This window comes from Camelus ferus, chromosome 34, assembly GCF_009834535.1.
Source record: "Camelus ferus isolate YT-003-E chromosome 34, BCGSAC_Cfer_1.0, whole genome shotgun sequence".
In the NCBI taxonomy this organism is placed as follows: domain Eukaryota; kingdom Metazoa; phylum Chordata; class Mammalia; order Artiodactyla; family Camelidae; genus Camelus; species Camelus ferus.
Window position 1 is genome coordinate 14324937 of NC_045729.1, and position 19455 is coordinate 14344391.

The following is a 19455-nucleotide window of genomic DNA, read 5'->3' on the forward strand; positions in this document are numbered from 1 at the left end:
CCGCAGTGCCTCGCATCTGCCTGCACACGAACAAGGTGCTCAGTTAACATCTGTGAACGCAAACTTTCGGAAGGACATTTTAAAAAGTAATAAAGAGAGGAGTGTCTGTGTTTTATTCATAGGATAACCCCAGCCCTCATCACAGGACCTGCCACAAAAGAAGTCTGGTAAATGTGTGCGATGAACAGCTAAGCTTTCTTCTACAATCACGTTTCGGGGATTAGAACCCGTAGGATGGAGACTGTTCCACACTATCAGCCTCCCTGATTCTGCTATCACTTCTGCTGCCTCCGTCCACTGGGACCGTTCACAGCCCTGGGAACATCGGCCCTATCCTTCCAGATCAACAGGTTCTTCTACTCTCAATCAGTATAGTCAAGCTTTCAAACCACAGTTTGGACCAGCGAAAACAAATTACCCTCAGGAGCAAGGCGACATGACTACACACAGGTAGAGAATGAGGTTCTGCATACAGTGGAGGCACCTTTCCGTGCCCACATCTGCAGAGGTCGTGGTCTTACAAGCTGAGTCACTGATCAGAGACACACAGACACACAGTAGAGACCCACATGTGGGAAGAGGGGGTCTAATTCCCTAGCCTGTCCCATGGGGCGGCTGCCCTCTCCTGCACCATCTCCAGTTCCTGGGGAGGGGGGGCTGTCTGAAGCAGCACTCTCGGTCATTCAGAGGCTAGTTAACAAGTTACTAATTGTTCACTTCCCCTCAAGTTCCTTCGAGAGGCAGAGCAGTGGTTATGATGTGGTCCTCGGCGTATGATGGTTGGAATCTGGGCATGTGTTTTGCCAAAAAAATTATGCTAGAAATGGTGGTTAGTTAAAACAGGTCTACTAGTGTTATATTTCAGATAGATTAGAGTCGTACGGGCTTTTGTGAGCTAAATGGACATCTGAACGCCATTTATCTATTTACACTTACGGATTTATCGTGGGGGTGGGGAGGTACTGACAAAGTTCTAGAACACACATTCTAAGATGCAGATCAACCCTGTGATCTTATATCCACGCGGGGACTGAAACAAGCAGGTGTGCAGGTCACTTTGATGAGATAAAGATAGACAATCCACAGTCTCTTTGTCCAAATCCAGCCCTTGACTTTCTGAGTTCTGTCTGCACGAGCCCCGGTGCTATGATTGTCAACTCTCTTGAGTGGTTACAATGCAAGATCTCCACGCGCCTCCCCAGGCGGTGGGCTGTACCTCCGGCCAGAATGAAGTCTAGGCAGTTGGCTGACTAAGAAGAACACCTCTCAACCCTGGACATGAGACGGCCCAGAACTTCCCAGCTCTGGTTCATCTAACCCTCCCTTTTTCGTTAAAAGCAAAACCAAAACCACCTAGCCAAACACCTCTCCTCCTCCTCCCCTCTGAGATCTGCCCATTCCTGCTCCCACCGGCCTTGTGGTGAGGTCCTGCTCCCACCCATCCTTCCCCTCCACCGAGGGGCTCCAGGCTAGCCTTCATTCCTGGGACAGTGGCCAGTCCCTCCCTCTTTCTTCGCATTCTTCCTTGGTGGCAGCTCTAGTAGATGGACAAGGACACACATGGACACAGCAGCAGGCCATACCCCCTCTCCCGACTTTCAGGTCAAATACACCTGTTGCACCCCCAGAAACAGTGATGTTTGCAACGTTAGCATGGGGGAGGCTGCCCCAGAGAAGCCTTACCTGTTGGGATTTCCTTCCCATACCCGGAATTTAGAGTCTAGGGTTTGTTTGTTTATTTATTTATTTATGTGTTGTGCTTTGAGGGAACGAAGAATGCTCTCCTTATAAACACAGGCTCTGTTCTCCTCAACTGCCCTCCTTTTCCTATTAGAACTTTCTTTTTCTGAAAGCCCTGGTAGCCAGAGTGTATGCAAAGTGCTCCCAATATCAGCTTAGCTGGACTGACTCATGCAGAAAGTCTCCTTCACAAGGGATCACGACTGTCAGTTCTCTCTTTGTCACAAGCAGAATAAAAAAATCTGAACTAGCAGGTATCAATACAATAATGTATATTCACATTTGAAGATGGACAGCTAATGTTCTGGAACAGGAACCATACAAGAAGGAAACCATGCTCTAAAATTCGAGTTCTCCAACTTGATCATTCTGGTACCACGTCAGGAGTTTTTCTATCTTCAGCAGATCAGACTCAGCACAGCTGATTCTCAGGCAAAAAGATCTTTACTAATATACATACATACACACATATATATTCATGCATGCACACACACACAGATATGCATGGCTCTCTAAGCCCTTGCTGAACTACACAATAATTCTTTTTAGGTGAACAAAGTAAACCTCAGACAAAGAAGTAACAAGGGAAATAAGATAAGATCAAGACTTTTCCTACTTAAATCCTGACCATGGACTTTCCTAAAATCAGTCTTGGAAGCAGCATTACAATGTGGGCAATCTAGAGATCTTCCAACATTATGACTCTAAAATAAACATTTTAGACTTCTGTTGGTTAAAGATAGACCAGAGAGACTCACAAGACAAGTTTAAACTGAGCACTATCATTATTAGTTGTACTTTTCAACCTTGCAAAGTACGGTCAAGAAATATTCTGACGTGGTGGAAGAGGGAGCTAGCGGTTGGCTTCAGTCCACATCAAGCTCATTCGCTGCCTTATGGAGGAAATATGTAGTTCCCTCCTTGACTCACAGTGGGTTGAATTCCCCCCACAGCCCGAGGAATACATTCCTTAGAAATTTCCCTTTGGGGGGGAAATTGGTTCCCTTTAAATGTATACAGCAGAAACCAGTCCCCATGTCACCCTTCACCCAACCACTGTGGTCTTGGCCGCAAAGAATTTCACTTCGGAGTGTACCTGAGCCTACTCACAGGCGCAGCCCTGACCACGGAAGACAACCTTCATTACTCTGACACCTCTGATCACTGAGTCATAAGATTCCCCAGGGAAGAGGCTCGTGAAATTAACAAATTACATAACTGTTCTTCCAAATTCACAAGGGGTGCCTTGTGGTTAAGATAAATGAGTGCTGATTTTTTCTTCAAACTAATAGCCTTTTGTAACCAAGGCTCTGGAAAAATAAACTCTTCTTGTGGCCGCCCAGCCTCCAGATTTCAGAGATGAATCTTTAATAGAGATGAACTCCGCCTTGTACTTTTCAGGTGCTAGAAGTTTCCACACAGGATCCCAACATTGTTACAGTTTTGACGGTGGTAGGGACGGCACACTGTATCATATTCAATCGGCTATCTTTTTTTGACCGCCAATGTATCATACTAGGGCCTTCCAGTGTTGTTGGATGATTGAGTATTAGAACCGGTGGGAATTTGAGAGTCTGGAAAGTAAGGGCCTGCAGGTAGAGTCAAAGGTGGGTCTGGAGGCCAGGCTTCCTGACTCCACGTTATATTCTTGTTCCACTGCAACATGGTTCTTCGCTGTAAAAGCCTGTTTAAACCTTCAGTGAGTTCAGCTGAAATTCAAGAGGACACCATGAGTTCTCTGAAGAGTCATGCTTTACTTAGAGGAACCCAAGTATTTAAGTGAGACATGTCACTGATTATACGAACTGAAACTTCATGATCAGAACTCTGCAAGGAAGGGGAGTGTGAGTCCACATTTCTTGATTTCTCCCCCTTTATTTGCTGTGTGGATCCACTTTCTCATGGGAACCCTAAGCTCTGAGTGTAGAGCTGTCACTGGCGCCATGTTGATCTGTTACCATGGAGATCACTCTGGTAACATACAAACCTGCCACCAGTCCAGACACACAAGCGTCTCATTCTGACTCCCAGAAGGATTACTCTACTCCCTACTCCCACCAGTTTAAAGTTCGTCTTTGGTAGGATTTAGCTCTAAAGTGTTTGGAGACTGACTTTTAAATGTCATTAAAAATATAAACACTTGGAGACAAGAGGCGAGGTAAGGAAAGGGTATCTCAAGATTTTTTTTAACACAACGAAGTTCAACAAAGAGCAATTGCTCCCAAAGTTGGACTTATGGACTCAGTTATTATATCACTTGACAAAGAACCAAAAGTGAAATGTGGAGGGGGGACACGATTGGAATTACTGCCTAACACTTACTGATCACTGGCAATGCACTGTTTATGCAGTATTTAGCTCATTCCTGTGAGCTGTGAAATGTTTAAGCATTACTGGGAGTTAATCCCTGCAAAGTTTCACTACGTTTTCAGAAACTGGAGTTCCTTCATTCCTTCCTATATGTGGCAGGTCGATGGCAACTCTGTCACAATCAGTCTCTAATGTAAAGACAAATAGACTTGATGCTGGTCATCAGGTAAAGCATGTCACAATCACTCTGGGTCTCACGCGAGTGCACCGGACCATCCAGGAGGGTGTAACAGAGTCATTCCTGATTCTTTATTCACAGAAGTCAAAAAGACTTTCTTTCTCTAGGGTCAAGAAAAGCTACATTTATGCCTGAGACCTTCATACCTTTCAAAAAGAAGGTCTATTTGAATTTCCCCTAAATCTTAAGGTTCTTAGCAGGCAGGCAGGGGGAGGAGAGGCTGTGGTCTATCAGGCTGACAGTGGTTAGATAGGACCCTCCCATTAGGAACTGCCAGGGGTCACAGAAGGGAGGCTGGAACTGCCATGTCTCTGTTCAGAAGCTCAGGCTCCAAGCTAGGCCTGGACCACATAGAGACATAGAGTCCTCCGGTTTCCTTTAAAATGGCTCAGAGGCAACTCCAGCTCCCAACAAGTGTGAGGTGAACAAAGGAGGCGGAGCTTCCTTGTTCCGCCCGCCCAGGGTTGAACCAGGGCCACTTGGGGTCTTGATGGTCAGTGAAACTGTTAAGCACGTGGGGAGACACTGTCCACTTCCAATATCCAAGGCCTGGTCCGCTGAGGGTGCCAAGGCCCAGCAGAATCTGCTGTTTCTCCCCATTCGGCTGATCTGAAGAGCAGGGAATATCAAACAGAAGACAGAACTCAAACTTACTAATTAGCAACTCCCTTTTAAAAAAATCTGAATGGAAAGGAGATTGCATTTCATCCACCTGTCAGTCATCTCGCTCCCGGGGGCACCTCTTCAGTTCCCACAACTCCTCCATTAATAGGATCTTCCCCTTAACACATTCTCCCCTTGTCACGCTGCCAGGTGAGAGAAACACCCCAGGAATCACAGGATTGGGAGGCAGGACCATGCACACCAGCTCTTATTCTAAACCCTGCCCGCCTCCCTTCTTCTCACGTCCAAATAAATCATCCATCAGTCAATCTCCTCCACATCCTCCCCACTTCCTCCCCAGAGGAGCAAAGGAGCATATTAAAATGTAGATTTGGTCACAGTATTTCAATGGGAGTTTCTTTTTTTTCCACTTTAAGCCCAAGTGGGGAATTTAGAGTAATGAAGAAAAGGAATTTTTTTTTTTTTAAAGACCCTACTGGCAGCTAGAGGCCAATGAAAGATTTAAATGAGAGACTGCATTTCTCTCCAGGAGAAATGACACCATTTCCCCCCTTACTATGAACTCAAAATGACACCTACATAATGTCTTGCTACATTTGCCAAAGAACAGCTTAGTGCTGGGAGCCTTTTATAACCACGGACCATCAGAGTTGCGCGTTTTTCTCACATTTTCTCCAGGATGTTATCTGTGTTTTAAATATAAGTGAATTTTAAAACTATTTTGGCTTTTATTGAAAAATAATTTTGAAAGTCTATATTCTTTGGGGAAGAAAAATGAGATTAACAATGAGAATGAGGAGGAAAAATTCCAGAGCTATTTTCACTATAGTCAAAAACCAAAAACCAAAAAAAAAACCCAAAAAACAAACAAAACCTTTGGGCTTAAACAATACGACACACACTAAAAGCTTATTTGTACAGAGTAAAGCTAATAAAAATCAAACAGAACCAAGGGGAAAAAAGTAGTTTCTGTAAGATTTAAAACATATCTTTGGAAGGAATTTTTTTGCTTATTTATTCACCTCTTGTAATTACCATTTACTGGCATGGTAGGGGCTCAGTAATGACTGGTTTTGTTGAAGGATTAAGGTTTTTGCTTTCTTAGACCGAGTTCCTACTTTACTCATCTCTGGACTCCTAGCACTGAGCACAGTGGCTCTTCAGATCAATGCTTACTGATTTGAAGAAGATTTGAATTTTCTTCTGAGCAAGCCCAGACAGCCACAAACAACATCTCCAAGGAATTTCACAAGGAAAAGGACGCAGTCTGGCCCCGGACACCTTGCTTACCCATCTGAAACGCGGCCAGCGGGTTTCTGCCCTATTTTGCAAGGTGTCACCAGAGCCGGCCAGTGAGGTTCTAGGCCAACTTGGCCTCAGGATGAACCCGAAAAGGCCCTCTTCCAGAAGCAAGAGGCGGGGCTGCATTTGCTCAGTTTATGTCCCGGTATGTTATTTTCCACAAGGGAACGCTGCAGGCTTTTCGGCCATGACAAGAGTATGTTGCCTATGAAGTTACTTTTGTTTCTTTTCGGGGACCCGGTATAGGTTTGACTTCACTCCCAGGCACTGAGGTTGACTTCATAACCATGGACAACACAGATGCACTAAAGAACACAGACCTGGGTTCAAATTCTGACTCTACCACCCACCAGTTCTGTGGCCTGGAACTAATTACTTAACGTTTCAAAGCCCTAGTTTGTGTCTGTAAAGCGAAGATAGTATCACCTACCTCTCAGACTTGTTGGGAGAATATGAATGAGCCAGTCCATTAAGGCACTGGTATCCCACAGCACATACACACCCGAGAAACGTCAGCTGTCGTCACCATTTTGCAGTTGTGATCTTACACGTGGTATCCAATTTTTCTAGCGCTTTGGTTTTGTCAAATCAAAAATGGGCGCTGAGAAGACTGTTTTGAGGCAAAATCGGTAACAGTCCTTCACTCATACAAACGGAAGATCAGAGGAAGAGTAATGTGGCAGTCCTAAAATTACCCACCGGCACGTAATAAAACCTTACTGGCAGGACTGGTCAACATCATGGCCTCGATCCTGGAAGTCTATTTGGACGAGGATATCCACAGTGGGAATGGCTTAAATACACAACCGTTTGCAAAGCAGCTGGGAGAAGGTAAACCAAAATCCCAAGACAAGTTTTCTTGAGGAAACTGCCAGGTTCAACCCATGACCCTAGTTACTTTCAAGTCAGCATCCACTCAGAAAGACCCCAAAACAAATTGCTATTGCTGACATATCTGGCAAGCACCAATTTTTTCCTGTTGTTACATCGAATGTATGAGTTAAAAATACCTAGCTTTTTGGTGCAAGTTTCTTCATCAGATAGGCTGTTTTACGGTGAATATTCCTAACTCTCCAGAATAAATCCTGCAAGCAACCGCAAAAGGCAGGGATCCTCTTAAAATTGATTATACAATGTCAGAGTTGAACAGAACTTATTAAAGTCATAGAGTTTGACTTCCTCCAATTTTACAGATGAGCAACTGAGGCTCATAAAGGTTAAACAGCTCGCCCCAAGCCACAGAGCTACTGAGTGACAGCCAGGATTGAACCCTGGCCTCCCAACCCCAAGTCCAAGATTCCTTCTGCTACACCATGTGGCCTCTCTAAACTTCACACTGTGTTTATTTTCCCCCACAGAGCTCAAGCATGCTGCGCACATAGAAAACCTGCAATAAACATCTGCCAGACTGATCCACAACTCTGCCATTTCAACCTAATGCTGTATTTCAGCCCCCAAGGATCCCAACAGTGATGAAATAACAAGTGCTCTTTGGCCTGGGCTTCAGAGGCGTGTCCAAAGTGTTTTAGAAATCATAATCTAATTTCCTTACAATAATGTTAGGAAGGCACTGCTGTACCCATTTGAGAGATAAGGAAACTGAGGCTGAGAAGTGACTCATCAATGGTAATACTACAAGTTGTATATTGTTAGAACTGGCATTTGAACATGTGAGTCCCAAACCTGTGCCTTTTCTACTGTGTTAGCTTAAGCCTACTTAGTACTGATCCCTAATGATACTGCCATCAATCCTTCTCTGGGTCTGCGCCACAAAAAAAGAAATCTAATTCACAAGGCATCTTCATGTTAGTTTTTAAAAATGCCAATTAAAATACACACACACACACACACACACACACACACACACACAGTGGAATACTACGCAGCCACAAAAAGAATGAAATAATGTCATTCGCATTAACATGGATGGACCTGAAGAATGCCATGCTAAATGAAATCAGACAAAGACAAATATCATATGATATCACTTACATGTGGAATCCAAAAAAATGGACACAAATGAACTTTTTTACAAAACAGAAACAGACTCACAGACATAGAAAACAAACTTATGGTTACCAAAGGGAGAAGGGTGGGAGGGATAAATTAGGAGTTTGGGATTAGCAGATACAAACTACTGTATATAAAATAGATAAACAAGGTCCTACTGTGTAGCACAGGGAACTATATTCAGTTGGTTGTCATAACCTACCATGAAAAACAATATGAAAAGGAATATATATTAAAAAAACTGAATCATTTTGCTATACATCTGAAACTAATACAACATTGTAAATCAACTATACTTCAATTAAAAAAAAATGGTACCAAAAAAAATGCAGGCTGAATGAACTGCTTAAAGTATGTTCAGGTGTAAGAACACTGTGGCCAACACACACCTTTATTTTCTCCAACAAATCAGACTTCAGACCTAGCTCCCAAGACCAGAAGAGCACTTATATTTACTGCCTACAAGATTTTAAAGGCCAGCCTGAGGAAATTGCTGCATTTTTTTTTAACCCCATGGTTGAAGACATCTTCAATCATTGCTTTGCGTCAAAGGGGGAAGGAAAGGGGTCACGTCTGGGAGTCTTGGTGGCATGGCGCTCTCACAGAGCCTACGAGGCCTCCGTGTGGCTCAGGGCTGGGCGAAGCCACGGAAGAGAAAAGATGCTCCCAGCCTCCTCGCTGGCTGCTCCAAGAGCTGGAGAGGGTGGCAGCTAATGGCGGGGGAGGGAGGGAGGGAGAGGAGCCGGCTGGGAGGAAGGTGCGGGGTGGGGACGGATATAATCCAGCATACAGAAACCTGTCAGGATGGGATTTATTTTTGCTCTGTGAGGGAGTATAATAGGGCTTTGCCTGCACTCTCAATAGCTGTTTTGAAGTGAACCCGGCTGGTATGTCTTTAATTTGTCATTTCATTATGAAACTGTTTCCCTTCCAAGAAGCCTTCAAGTCAGGAAGCTCTGTCTGCCCACACAGGAAATTCCTTTGCTGCAACTTCCCCAAAAAGGAAATTTCCCTCAGAAGTGAGCCCAGCATATGCCTTTGAGCAGAGCTGTTTCAAGAAACTTTGGCAGCTGAGGCCTGAGAACACCCCTGGCTGGCTTGCTGGTGCTGCTGCCGGGGTGCTGGGCTCCACAGCGCAGCCCCCTCCCTGCCGGTGGGGGGCCCCACTGGATCGGACCCTGGCCCCCTCTTCCTCCCTCTCCTGAGCCCTTGTGCCCCGCCCCCCGCCCCTCCCCCCCATCCTGTGTAACACCAAGAGCTTTAACTCTCCAAGAGGGACTCAGACCTGCAATTTCATCAAGAAATAGGCATTTCCCAAGACTTAACCTACATCACACACCGACCCGTCAACACAAAGCCCCCATTCTTGTCCACTTTGGTCTCCAACACACTTGACTTCTGGCCGAAACACTGTAGTATTTCAAACGAACAGGGTGCACCAAAATAAAACTACCCATTATGGTCCCGAAAGCACGCAGATTACCAAATTCCCTTTTTGCAAGGGTGGTGGATTTTTCCCCCAAACTTTCCCAGTGAGGATTTTAAGTAAAACATGGAGGTGGGGGGCGATATCCCAAACCACAGCCTTACGAAAATTCATCTCTCAGACAGACTGTGAATGACTAAGCAGGTGAGAGCCCCGAGCAGCTGTGCTGAAGGGAATAATAATATATATACTTTATGAAGCTTCTTGGGACAGAGGCATTAGCAGAAAACTGCCAGGCTCACAGTTAAGTTTTTAATTTTCCATTTCAAATCACTTTATTTAAAAAAAAAAAAGGTTGGTGAAACGACACGGAGAGACATAAGGTACAGAAAGAGGGACCGGTCCTGAACCTCAAAGTGTATGGCACGCAGTGGGACAAAGAGAGACAGACAGATGAGGAATGAAGGCAGCCTGGATTTTCACCCTGCACTTAAACTGCACCCAGAGGCTCCGATCTTATTACACGGCTCATGTGCCAGGACTCGGTAAGGGATATTATTTACCAGGAAACGCAGGGATATTTAAGGGACTAACAAGAACCCTATGGCCCCCTGAAATCCGAACCTGTCCACCCCGAGGTTCGGGGCTGCGGTGAATGTTTTCTGTGGAGTGGATTTACGATTTTATTTTAGTGAGTTATTCTGTTTTTCTAAAAATTTATGAGGTTTTAACCGCAGTTGGATCTCAGAGGGGGATCCAATACCATTTTTCACGTTCTTGAAGAAAATGGTCTAGGGAATGGGTCTTTGGCTCAGACTGGGAGGAGGGATGGAGAAATGAAGAGCCTGATGGGTCTCTCGGCCACCGGCCAGCTCTGTGACTCTGGCCAAGTTCCTTAACCTCTTTAAACCTGACCTTTCATCGGTAAAGTGAGGATAATAAAACTCAGTCCACTGGTCTGTTTTGAGGGTTAAATGATGTAATATATGTGAAAAGTGCCTACCAGGAGCACTCGAGCGCTCAATAAATGCAAGTTCTTGCTCTGTATGGAGAGCTCAGAAGACGTTTTCTCCCAAATCCACACGCCCACTCCTCCCAGAAGCCACCCACCCCGGCCAGCTCCTTCTGCTTCCACACAAGCCAAGATATTCCTGACCACTTCAACCTGAGACTTGGATGAACAGGTGCCTTCTCCACGTACAATCAAACACTTAGTCATCCCCGAGGTAGAGACATTTTGGTAAGAATGGTCGGAAGACTGAAGGATTCAGATTTACGGCCCCCAATTCACTCCTGCTCTCAAGAAAACACAGATGACTTACACATTCTCAAGCTGACAGTGTGCTGGAGAGGTCCAACTTGGTTCGGCCAATTCTGATCCTGGCAAAGTCTGGAGACCAACCGCCAGGCACGGTAAGCATCGGATTACTCATCTTGGTCTCCCGGGTCCAGGTCCGCAATGTTTTGTCTAAAACTAGGGGTCTGGATTTTCCATCTAATCTTGTGTCTGTCTCCTCCATGGAGAAGGCCAGCCCCAAGCAAAATCAGGGAGTTTATTTCCAACTCAGCCCCTTCTCTTGAACTTCCAGGCTGACCACAATTCTGCCATTTCAAGAGATTCATCAGGAATATTCTGATAAACTAATTTTCATTAAGATACAGGGACTTAAGGTATTCACGATCTCTTTCCAAGGTATCATCTGCAATTATAACCATTTACTTTAAAAAATGGAGCTAGGTGGAAACGCCTGACCCAAAAGGTATGTATCTTAGAAGACTTTCAGGCACCGTGGTAGTTCATTGTGGGAGATTTTCAAGTTCACGGTGCTCTTCTATCACTGCAGCTGGGTGACCACATGCCCTGCTGAAGCAGAACATGGGCTCTGTTCACAGACTACAGCCTCTCTGTCCTGTGTCCAGAGTAGTGCTGCCTGGACTAAATACAAGCCTAGAAGCCAGCCACTTTCTGAATCTCAATACCCCTTCAGCAAACAAAGATGCACCAGATGAGAGACTGCCACACAGCTGGCTGGGCAGTGCCGATGCTACAATACCCAGTTGTACTTCTTCAGCTTCGTTCCCGGCGTCACTTCGGGTGCTCGGAGTCATCACCGAAGCTCCACGAAGCAGATACCTGGGGTACTAGCTATGAGACAGCCGGAGCCCAGCTCCCCGCACCCGCCACACACACAGACACACATATGCACTCACTCGCATTTATCTCAAGTCACATTTTTCTTTGCCTAGGAATCAAAAGAAAAAAAGGTTTCTTTTATAAGGTCCAAACAACATTTCACATCCGTTTAGATTCCTGTGGGTCTCTGAAGTTCCTCTCAGCACAATCAGAAAACTAAGGGAGAGGTTAAAAGGACATTTATAACCCATGACTTTCGAGTGGGGACAATCTCTCTCAGGGAGTTTCTAGTTTTGTGTTCCTGAAAGACCTTTAAATAAAACCCCAAACATTTGGGTGGACAGTTGAACTGTGGCCCGACTGTAAGATCCGCGAGAGCCCCACACCAAACACTGGATGGACTGGAAACAAGGGAACAGGAACTGTCTGTCCAGGGTGGGGATTTTGGGAGGTGGCCTCGCCACCACATCGCAAGAGAAGTGAAAAGATAAGTGTGGGAGTTCAGTGCTGTGAGAACAACAGTGTGGAACGAAATCAGAATGAAAAGGGAAGGAAGGAGTGTTCTCTCCCACTTTGTTGACAGCTCATAGGAAAATATGCCCAAGATAGAGTCACCTGCCAACCTCTCCGAATAACAGGTCTGTGAGCCTGCCCTGCCCTCGGAGCCACTTCCTGGAGTCAGGCTCCGGAGGAGAGAGAGGAATTCTATTTCCTCAAGACGGCTGGCACCCAGTCATTTGCCCATATTTGTTTCTTCACAAAGAGCTCCTGGTGCTGGTGACCCATGAGCTACTTCAGGAGGCAAAATAAAACCCCTCGTCAGCTTTGTTCACGCCTCACGGCTGCTCTGGGCAATTCTTTTCTCCAGAATCCTCCACTCCCTTTTCACAGCCTGGGGCAACGAGCCGATGATTCGGGTAACTAGCTCAGGGCCTCTATTTAGAAACAGTTTCTTGGGCGTGAGCTTTCGTGCCCAGGGGATGATATACGTGTCACAGATTCTGTCTGCTGGCTGGGGCGGGTGGAAATGTGCTTTAAAGCTCAGCATCAAAGCTTTCACTTTAGAAGCTGAAAGCCTTCATTGCCTTGCCAAGTGGCCCCCCCCCTAATTAATTAATGTGGTATTAATTGTGCATGCGCTGGGGGCAGGCAGGAGGAGGAGGGCGTGGCTTATCCACAGATCTGCTGGCTCTGTAAAGCCTGAAACCCAGTGGACGCCATCTAGACAGGGAGCAAAAATGCAGAGCGTCGTGTTTACAGGTTCCAGGAAACGCAAACACGTCCCACGTTGCAGAGGGGGTTCCCACAAACCGTGCCGTTGGGGTCAAGGAGGCAATTACCAGAAGTTACACCTGTGTAACTGTGTCATGCACTGGGCAAAGGGCCAAACGCACAGGCGACTCTCAGGCTAGAAGCGGGGCTTCAAGAACCAGGGAGCGGGCCTCAGGTTCTGCTGTGAGGTCCTGGGAAGCAGGGGAAGAGGAGGATGGCTGAGGGGGCCTTCAGAAGACATGCAGGGCCAAGGAGTTGGCTCCGGTTCCCAGCCCACAAACACATGACCCATCTCCATCGTGGGGAATAGGAAGCATCCAACAGAGTCAAGGTGTAGAATTTCCCTACTTCCTTGCAGGAGGGCATCCTCACAAAACAATCGCAGCGAAAGGAGAGGACACTTTCCTGCGTCATTAAAATACCACCATCTGCACCAAAGGGGGATGCTGAGTGCTAGAAATCAGGTGAATAATCATGAGCCTTTGCATTTCTAGGTAAGGCTCCACTGCTGACACCCCTTGTACTCCCTGTACTCCTCTGCTGGAATTAGAGAAAAATACAACATCTGCGCTGGGAAGAGCCTGGGGTATCGGACACTCAGGCTGCTCCGCCTTACAGGTGAGGAAACTGCAACCTTGGGAGGAAGAACGAGGTCTGGGGGATGATCCCAGCCATGACTGACCACACTGGGCCAGCACTCCGAGGACCGATCCCAGACAGGGGCGTCTCCTGCTCTCCGGCCCTCTGATAGTTTCCTGGAACATAGGTCACGTGGGTAAACCAAGGCACCAACATGTCAGTGTTTCCGGAACATGTCAGATTAACAAAAAGTATCAGGAAGTAAAATGTTTTAATTTGTGAACCCAGTAATACCACCGCCATTCAAGCACACCATCTCTCCTACTGTTTAATCATCGTCTAGCAAGTAGGCTAGCATCTTTCAAAAAGATGCAATACTGTGGACAACAGGAAGCTCTTTTCACTTCATTTAATTTTGTTTCTAACTCTCCAGCATTTATACAGATACTCGAAGATAAGTTGCAGATATCAGTCTGCATAGAGGATTAGATTTGAAAGTTTATCTTCCTCTAAGTTCAAAAGATAGTATCTTTGATTTTATCCTTTTGGCCTTTCTTGTTTGTAGTTAATACACGTTTTGCTTAAATTAAAAAAAAAAGTCAATCTGTCAGCTTGGATTTTCTCCTTCTAACCAACAGCTAGAGGGAAATGACTTTTATCAGTTCCTAGTATTTTTAAGAAGCAACATGGTGAAGTGAAAAAAACAAAAAAGTCTGGGTTTTAGAATGAGGTCTGGATTCACATTGCAGCTTTCACTTTCTCTCCGGGTGACCTCTGGCAAGGGACTTACCACTCTGAGCCTCAGATATAAACCAGACAGACTATCTACCTTGCAGCGTCAGGGATTATTCAGAATAAGATACACAAAGTTCCTGGCATTGAGAAGGTGCTCAATAAACAGTCGTGACCATGATTTCTTGTTCCTCATGCTATTGCACTAGAAGCACCAGATTCTCTAGAGTGGCATCTTATACATAGTGGACCTCAGGACGGCCCACAAGGAGAAGCAAAGGTTCTCCGTAAACTGGCGGGTGGGTGCGATGACAAAAAAAAAAAAAAAAAAAAAACCCAAAAAACAAAAAACTGATCTGCACAGGTAAGCCACTCTTAGAAAACAAACGGATAATTAAACCCTAACACTGTTACTTCTAAGTGGAACTCCATACACGCCTGACAGCCCTGTAATAGTTCTTAAGACACCCCTCAACACTCCCCTAGGGACTTTTCTTAAAGAAAGTGATTGCTACCTATCTCCTTACAAACCTTCCTCCTCCTCTTTAAAGCGAGCCACTCGAGTGACTGCCCCCACCCCAGAGGAGAGAATTCAGCCCCAGCTGAGCCGGGGAAACAAAGGGCCTCTCGGGTTAGAATTTTCCTTCCAGGCACCCTATCTTCACCCACCACGCATCTCCGGCTCTTTATCCAGTATCTACATCTGCATGCTGCATTTCTGTTACTGAAATCTTAGCGCCCCATTTGAGGCTATTTCTGTCCATGATCCAGAGGAAACAGAAATAGAGACTAATTTCAGAAGAATGGGGTTTAGTCCACCTACCCAAGATGGAAGCAGTAAATACCATGGCGGGGTGACTAACTATGCTTGGGAATTTACAGTCAGCATGTAGCCAGAGACAGAGATGGGTTGAATGTCTCAAATCCTGCTCTACCTTGCTTCAGGAGAGACCAGTGGAAAGCAGCTCCCCCCAGAATACTCCACGATAGCTCAGGCAATAGGAATCAGGATCCACCAACGGCCACGGTGAAACCAGCAACACTCGAAGGTCCCTGGTGACACCTACCTCTGGAAACTCACAAAGAGTGAAGTGGGCAAAGTCATTCTCATCAGAAACTGCAAGAGTCTCAGCTACTTTGAACTCAGGCACCAAGCAAAAATGGGAGACATCTGTTACTTGAGAATGGGAACTTGATCATATTTGAATTGACTCAACCCAATCAATGTGCTCTGTGATTAACGAAGAGGTGGTGGGGAGGAACCGAGGAAAGTTCGAGCCAGCGTCGTATGAAAATCTTTATCACACTGGGCATCGAGCTGTGTAGATACGAGGGAGGCCAACCACAGAACTCACGGAGAGGGAGCCCTCAGTCTGCTGAGCCCTAATACGCCAAGGGGAAGACCACGGCGGTATGGATGGCTGAGAAAACCCTAGGGGAGACAGGAAAGAGGACACAGAAGAAATGAAAATACCACTTCTAATTTCCTGTTGTTCAAGACTATTCAGAGAACTGGCTGGTTCCTGTTGGCTTTTCTTTTTCAGTGGTGCTGTGGCTTAATCTGTCAAACTTTCAATATTGGGTATTGAAAGTATTGGAGCTGGGCATCTCAGGGCTCAAGGAAATAAGCCACAGCAGCAGGTTGGGACAAGCCCCAGGGCCAGTAGCTTCCAAAGGTCTACTTCAGAATCGCAAGGAAAGTCAGAGCCCCCCCACCCCGACTCCTCGCCGGATCAGAGCCTCTTGGTCAGAGCGTTTGCCAGAGGAACTGCCTTAAATGTACACAGAGCGCACAGCATGAAATGTGAAGTGAAAGAAAAGGTCAATAGACCTCTGGTTATATATTAAAAAAAAAAAAAAAGACATCTATAAATAGCTGCATTTATTGAAGCTGCTTCCTTATCAGGAAGCATGGAGCTAGGAATTAACGTCTGCCTGCATCGGAAATTCTTGCCGAGAGCAAACCCAAAAAGGAAATTTCCCTTCCAAAGCATCCTGGCTATTCTGCTGCGGCCTGTTTTTTCTCTTTGTGTTCTTTGAAGCTGCTACACAGGGCCCTGGTACAGCCGCCTAGGCGGCTGGAAAAGCAAAAAGCCTTCGAGCATTTGCAAGTAAAAAGCAGAGGCCCGCAAGGAAGGCTTGAGGGGAACAAAACAGCAAATGCTGGTGGCGGGCTGTCTTTGTTAGAAGTCATGCCTGCTTTGTCAAGATGCAGAGCATGAAATCTCCTGCCCCGTGTCCTTGCCTCAACTCTGCTGGTGATGTCACGACACGTCACAGGCAGCTGTTCGAGGAGAGGCCACTCTCAGGAGTTCTGACAAAGGCAGAGGACGGGGAGGATCTGCTAGGTCTGCAGGGGTGGGCGAGGAGGGTTGGAAAAAGAGGTGATGGATTCGGGCAAGGCTGGGGCGGAAAACAGTTCCGGGCCGAGGTACAGGTGTGGTGTGGGGGGTAGAGACCCTGGAGCAGAACCAAGTTCCCAGAAACCAGAGTCAGGAAATAGAGCTCATTTCTTTCCATTGTCACTTAGGGAAATCGGCTTCAATACATGTAGACAGAACTCCAGGCCTTTTCTTTAATAGAACCAGCAAGCACATCCATGCTGCCCCTGGCCCTTGGAAGGGAGGACGCACCCCCTGAACAGGTGACTTACCAGCTGTGGAAACTGAAACAGAGCCCTCGTGAGTAACTGGCCGCTGTTCGCCAGGCAGGGTGCCAGGTGCTCCACACACATCGGCTCTGATGCTTCTAAGAAACCCTCGTCAGTCGGTGTATCATGATATGTGCATCTGAGAAAGGCGAACTCATCTCGCAAGCAGAGGGAGGCAGCCCCGGCGTGCAGGCCTGAGCAGGCCTGTCCCACCCCAAGTCCTTTCTATCGCCTGCTTTCACATCTGGAAACTTGGGAAGAGTGGGGGGACCTGCTCCCAGGAGGTCACCTCTGGTGAAATGCCAGGGAATGTGGGGACAGGCTGGCCATCGCTGTCCTGGTTGCAGAGAGACCCTGACCTTCAACCCGGGCTCACAAGAGAGGAGTCAGGGAGGAGCGGTAGAAATGGGTATACAGAACTGGAATGATTATCCACAGCGACAGGCTCTGTTTCTGACAGAAGCCAGCCCGCTGGAGAGTCAGCACAGACGAATGGCCAAGGGCATTAGCAGGGCCACAGCGGTCCCCAGTCCCTGTACCCGTGACCGCCCGACTCCTGCAACAGTCAGCAGGTCCAGACTTTCAAGTCCGTGAGACTGCCATGACGTTTTCTCCTAAGAAGGCCAAATGGTGCCTCCTGAACTCGAAGTTACTTTCAGTTCTTCACGTGCCGTGTGAATGTGGACAACCCTCTGCAACTGTCTGAGCCACGGTCACCTCCTCAGTAAAACAGGATTAGCAGTACCTACTCTCAGGACTGCTGCAGGATTAAGTGAGACCCTATATGTGAACCCGTTTGGTTACTTATAATGATATAAAACACCCGCCATGATTACATTTAACCCCCATTTTGGCCTATTCTTTGGGAGCAGGAGGAACGTGAAAGTGTACGCAGCGGAGGGTGGCTCCGGCCCCTGCGCCTCCTTTCGCCACCCTGGCTCCGACACAGCTGTGCTCGTCACATGCCTGTCTTACACCCGCTCACTCTGCTGAGAGTGCAAAATCGCCAAGGGGGTGAGCAGCGAGGTAACGTTTCCAAAGGCGGGCATTACACTAAATTATCAAACACGCACGAGGAGAAGCAGTAATGTAAGAATTCTGAAAGATGCACCAGGAAGGGAAGTAGAGCCAAGGGACTATTTCTGGTGTCCGGACGCTAGAAAACTCCGAGCCACCACGACGGCTATATATTAACCTGCAACACCATAAACCGTAACCCTATTAAATGTGATGAATGAGTCCTAGGTTCCGAATTTAAATACCAATTTGCAGGAATTTTAGAAGGGCAAACTGGCACCACGAAATGGAAAGCTGTGGGCACAGTGTCACCCTGTGATTCAAAGCGATTAGGTCGAAGAAATGTGACATGATTACGTTAAAAGGCATTTCATAAAGACGAGGCACTCGGTGATCTACACTCTGCCCTGTACGTCTGAAGTATGCTCGCTGTGATCACGTGGGCAGCCCTGAACATCACAGTTGGAGGCGGAGTAATTCACAGGGCTGACGTCAGCTCGTGAGGTACCTGTGGCTGCCCCCTGGGCACCCACCACCCATGAATTTAGAAAAAGTGGCCCCTAGGCAGACAGACAAGAAGTCTCTCCTTCACACTCGGGGAGGCCTCCCACTGTTCAGAGAATCAAGAGTGACCTTGAAAAACGCAGTCTTGGGGTGGGGGTGGGGGTGCGGTCCATGGTTCTGTAAATATTTTCAAGGTACAGGATGAAAGGCTGATGTTCCCTTTAAAGAATGAACTTTCCGTTTTCACCTACCTGCTCTAATTGTCGCACTTCACCTCTTCTGCCCTCAAGCTTTAGGAAAAAAAAAAAAAAAAATTCAGTACCCTACATGGAAGAAGGGGGAGAAAAAAGAGATCTTTCTATCTTTTCAATAAACATATTGTGCTTGCTCTCCTGGTGGAACAGGGAAGTCTGCGGAAGCTGCCGCAGGACTCCGAGAGGCCACCGAGGAGGCCAGACCAGGTGGCATGGGGCAGGCCCTTCTCCCCAGGGCGCTCCTCCTCTCCTGGGCCCAGACTGCCCCTGGCCTGTCCCTTTCAAGTCCTCTAGAATCACCACTTATCACTTTGCCCCAATTATCACCTAGTGTTTTTTTTTTTTTTTTTCTCATCACAGTCAAGGAAGAGGAAAAGTCCTCACTTTCTCCTTCTCAATAGCTCACTAATTTGTCACACTGCGTCTTCAGTTTGGCTATAGCCCTGTGTTTGCAGAGCAAAATGGTGAGAACCCCACAGCACGAGAACCTTAAACATTATGCTCCCCACCTTCCATACCTCGTCCCTTGCAACCAAGAAAGGCTGTATTTTGATTTCAGAATAAAAGGAGAAAAAGAAAGAGTTAAGAGAGAGAGGGTTTATCTGGAGATCAATGAGGACAAAGGGTGAAAAGGAGCCACTCTGGGGCATACCAGTCTGGTGA

The 19455-nt window shown here is 46.7% G+C and overlaps 1 protein-coding gene and 1 long non-coding RNA gene across 4 annotated transcripts in view; both read right to left on the minus strand.

The window, feature by feature from the left end:
• The window catches only part of ETV6 (ETS variant transcription factor 6), a 222635-nt gene that overhangs the window by 105660 nt on the left and 97520 nt on the right, over positions 1-19455 (minus strand). The window lies entirely within an intron of this gene.
• LOC116661328 lies at positions 111-8670 on the minus strand. The gene is made up of 2 exons (XR_004317205.1): positions 8660-8670; positions 111-845 (listed from the first exon to the last, which is right to left on the minus strand). It is a non-coding gene; the product is annotated as an uncharacterized LOC116661328 (long non-coding RNA).